The following is a 5,071-nucleotide window of genomic DNA, read 5'->3' as shown; positions in this document are numbered from 1 at the left end:
TGGCTGGAGCATCCAGAGATTATACAGTGTATGAGATGGGCTTGCTGAGATACAAGGGGCATATATGTGTTCCGTTAGACACTGCTTTGAGGTGAGAGATTCTGGATGAATCTCATACTACACATTACTCTTTGCATCTAGGCACCACGAAGATGTATCAGGATGTGAGGTCATTATATTGGTGGCCGGGGATGAAGAGGGATGTAGTAGAGTATGTGGCTAAGTGCTTGACATGTCAACTGGTCAAGGTTGAGCATCAGAGGCCGGCAAGGTTATTGCAGCCTCTGGATAACCCAGAGTGGAAATGGGAGGACATCACGATGGATTTTATAGTGGGGTTACCCGGGACTATTGGTCAACATGATTCTATCTGGGTTATTGTGGATCACTACACCAAGTCAGCTCATTTCTTGCCTGTCAAGACTACATATACAGTTTGTGAGGAGTGTGTCCTAAAAGCATGTAAAGACAATTGTGTTTTTCTATGAATAAATAAATACAATGGTTTATTATTATTGTCATATTTAGATTGTTAAATTATTGTTTGAATAATTTTGTAAATATCAGAAAAATTCCATATTCATTATTGAGGATGTGATCTTGTATTAGTACGAGAGAATTAAGATCACATGAATGAATAAAAATAGTCAACAACGACAAATTAAAGTTATGGAATTCTTTAATTGGAGTTGTAAGTACGGTTTACTGAGTATCATAATGATACAAATAATCTAGATTCGGATTATTGATGTGGTAAGACATCTCGGTAAAGGTGCTTTATATAATATGATTATATATGACATGGACATATATGAATTAGGTCTTTAGCCAAAAACCATTTAAAAATAAAGACTTGTAATTCATATCATAACAGATGATCATTTATAGATCAACCTAAATCCTGAGTGTTCATGAACTCCTGTTCATGTTTATTAAATCTTTTGATTCATTCGTTAAGGTCTCTTCATAGATTGAGGCTAATGACTTTTGTTTTGGATATTTAATATCATGGATGGCTGGGAACATGTATCAACAATACAGAATCTCATCTTTCCTAACGGATCGTATATTAGTTCCCTTAAGGGTTAATTCTGGAAATGAATGATTTTGAGCTCAAATCTATAATTAGATTATAGATTAATTATTCACTAGTGAATTAATGGTACTTAAGGAATAAGAAGTAAATTAGAAAGGTTAAATGGTAATTCTCCCATTCTAATTTATGAACTAATTAATTAGAGGGTTGAACTATTGTAAGATGGTTATATCAATGGACGATTTAAGAAAAAGATTTCGATAAAAGTATATCTATAACATAAAGAGTGCAATTCTGAATTTATAGTGAAGTAATATCAGAATTAATAGATTAACTATTATAATTAAAGAGTTTAATTATTTAGTTTCAATTTATTGGAGCTTAATGTTATAGGTCCATGGTCCCCGAAATGGCTCAAACAATCACTGTCAAAGGCAAATACAAAAAATGGGCAAAAAGAACTTATGTGATAAGTAAAATATTTTTCTATGTATCAAACATAATTATTGTTTAATTATGTGTAATTAATTAATTATTTGATTTAACAAAAATATAATTAATTTTGAATTAATTTATTTTTGGGATTTTTTGGTATTTAAATAATAATAAAAATTGGGAAAAATCACATGCCTGCACAGGCATGTGGTACATGTGTGGCACAGTGCACAGGCACTGTGCTACACGCATAAGAGATGGACTGAGTCTCTTGATTCCACAATTTTAGTTATTTAAATATTAAATAAATAATTAGATATTTTAATATGATTAAAATATTATTATTTAAACAAAAGTCTGATAACTGATCAGTTATTTTGAATTTGTTTAAAATAACAAATATTTTAATATATTGGATATCAGTTTTCACAGAACGTAATTTTTCAGGGATAGAAAAATATGTAGGATTCTCTCAGAGAAAAGAGAACAGTGACAAAAACAAAGGTCATTGTTCTTCACAAAACCTAGGTCCAAAACTTTATCAGATCTCATGTGTTGAGAACATCTGATAAATAGTTTATTGCATATTATTTGTATAGCGAGCCCACACTCGTTCTTTGTGTACCTGAGAACATTTTGGAAGATCTTGGTGTGAGATCTCAAGGATTCAGCCATACGAAAAGATAGCAGCTAGGAAGGACCTGAGGTAATTTTTCTATTCTTGTCCTTGATTCAATATGTATATGCATGTGAAGAAGTAGATCTAGAAATCTTATGGGATTAATCTAACAATATGATTGTTGTTCCGCTGCGCATAATCTCTGATTTGATCAATAAAAACCAACACAGTTGACCAGTATGCAGATCTCTATTTGAGAGAGATCGTGCGCCTCCATGGAGCACCGAGGTCGATTGTGTCAGATCGAGACCCCACTTTTACTTCCAAGTTCTGGGGGAGTTTACAGAAAGCCATGGGAACACAGTTGAAGTTCAGTACTGCTTATCATCCTCTGAAAAATGGGCAATCTGAGAGGACGATCCAGATATTAGAAGACATGCTGCGGGCATGTGTGACGGGCTTTGGTGGATCTTGGAGTAAGTATCTACCTTTGATAGAGTTTTCCTACAACAACAGTTGTCAGTCTACCATTGGAGTTGCACCTTATGAGATGTTGTATGGTTGGAAGTGCAGATCTCCCATTCATTGGGATGAGACAGGTGAAAGAAGATACTTGGGTCCTGAGGCAGTTCAGAGGACCAGTGAGGCCATTGAGAAGATTAGAGCTTGGATGCTCGCTTCTCAGAGTAAACAGAAAAGTTATGTAGATCCCAAGCGCAGAAACATGGAGTTCCAAGTGGGAGACTACGTCTTCCTTAGAGTCTCGCCATGGAAAGGGTTGAGGAGATTTGGGAAGAAGGGCAAGCTAAGCCCTAGATTTGTAGGTCCATTTGAGATCCTGGAGAAGATTGGTCAGGTGGCTTACAGGTTGGCCTTACCTCTGGCATTGTCAGTCGTGCATAACGTGTTTCATGTTTCAGCTCTTCGGAGGTATGTATCTGAGGTGACACATGTTTTGAGCTATGAAGATCTGGAGCTTGAGGAAATTCTCTCCTATGAGGAACAACCAGTCCAGATACTTGGCAGAAAGGACAAGGTCCTTAGGAATAAGGTGATACATTTGGTTAAGGTATTGTGGAGGAACAACAAGATCGAGGAAGCGACCTGGGAGCTGGAATCAGATATGCAGAATCAGTATCCCGAGCTGTTTAGGTAAATTTTGAGAACGAAATTTCTGTATGGAGGGGATAGTTGTAATGCCCCAAAATCCCTAATGCAGTTTAATGGATGGATTAGTAGGCCGGGAGGGCCATAATTGTTTTGTTATGCCATTAAACTACTATATGCATGTTTATGTGAATTATAATATGATGTTAAATACATGCATGTGGGTCCACATTTTATCTAAGGGGTGTTTTGGTAATTTGTCCCGTTAAGGGCATAATTGTATATTTGTATGCATGTCGGTGAACTGTTGTTGAGACCACATTCAAATATGGATTTATTCGAGCTATTCAGCATGAGACGATCCTTGAATTCAAATTATCGGTTTGGTCATAACAGGTTTAAGTCTGGGGCTCGGGGTGAGTCTAGGGGTGGTTTGATGATTAGAACATTACTGGGAATAAAAGGGTAATGGGATATAATTATATTGGTATTTGAGAATAGCGGAAATTGGAGAATGTTAGTTATGATTAACGAGATCTCATGTGTTGAGTACATCTAGAGATTCTAAATCAACCTTTGAATCCTACGTGCCCACACACATCCTTGTGTGTTTGAGGATTGACTTGGAAGGCTAAGGTGTGAGCTTTCAGAAAGGATACAAAAATCATTGATTTATACGAAAAGATTCAAGGACACTTGATAGGCTACGAGAGGTAACATCTATTCCTTTTATGTGTTATTTAATATCTCTATATATATATATGATCCTGCCTGGTATTAATAAATTTTTAAAAGATCATATTCTGTTGCGTATTCTGATTTTCATATTTAATACTAACTCAAATTTTGAACAACAACTATTGCTAACAACATTTTAAGAGTAGTAAATTTTGAAACTGGTGCAAAAGTTTCAGAATAGTCAATCTCCTTGTTTTTTATTGTATCATTTGGCGACTAAACGAGCTTTGTAGCGATCGACCTCACCTTTGAAATTATATTTGATTTTGTATATCCATCTGCATCCAAGGGTGTGTTGACCTTGTGGAAGTGAGACTATGGTCCAAGTGATGTTGGCATCTAAGGCATTAAGCTCATGTTGGATGGCTTGAATCCATTCTATTTTGGTGGATGCTAAAATATAACTTTTTGTTCTTGGAATACAATTGGTAGAACATATTGAAGCCTTGAATGAAGGTGAAATTTTTTCATAACTTAAGAAATGAGTTATAGGATGTGAAGTAGATGGTACCGTAGTTTGATATTGACATATGTAATCTTGTAGATGTGGTGGTTTGACATGAGTTCGACTAGACTTAGAGGTTGGAGGAGGAGTTGTTGTAGTGGTGTCTGATATAACTGAGTGATCTTGATGAGGAGCAGATGCATTTGTTTTAGATGAAGGATGTAACACCCTGGATAGCCAAGACCGTACACTGTGTACTTATAAAGGTGCAAGACTCGCTAATCAAGTCATTTTATTAAAAACGTGTTACTAACCAAGAATGTGCTAGGGTTAAAAAGGGTTTGGGTCTCAAAAGATACAATTTATATAATTAAACAATTTTACACATGGGATCCCAAAAAGAAAAAGTGTTTAAAAGTTGGTTTACAGAATCTCCAAAATACAGACAACCATCAACCATTCTAAGGCAAAACAGACATTTCTGGTTCCCCTGTTCCTGCTTTCCCCTCAACCGTGGCGGCTGAGCAGCCGGTCATGTACATTCGGCTCGCAGAGCTCTCCAAGTCAGGGCTGATGGAGTTTTCCCTTGCCTTTACCTGCACCACGTAGCACCCTTGTGCCAAGGCCCAATAAGAAAACATAATATGCATCACAAACAACAATAACAGATGAGTAATCCTTTAAACATGAT

The sequence above is a fragment of the Humulus lupulus genome, chromosome 1, assembly GCF_963169125.1.
Source record: "Humulus lupulus chromosome 1, drHumLupu1.1, whole genome shotgun sequence".
In the NCBI taxonomy this organism is placed as follows: Eukaryota; Viridiplantae; Streptophyta; class Magnoliopsida; order Rosales; family Cannabaceae; genus Humulus; species Humulus lupulus.
This window is presented reverse-complemented; position numbering follows the sequence as displayed.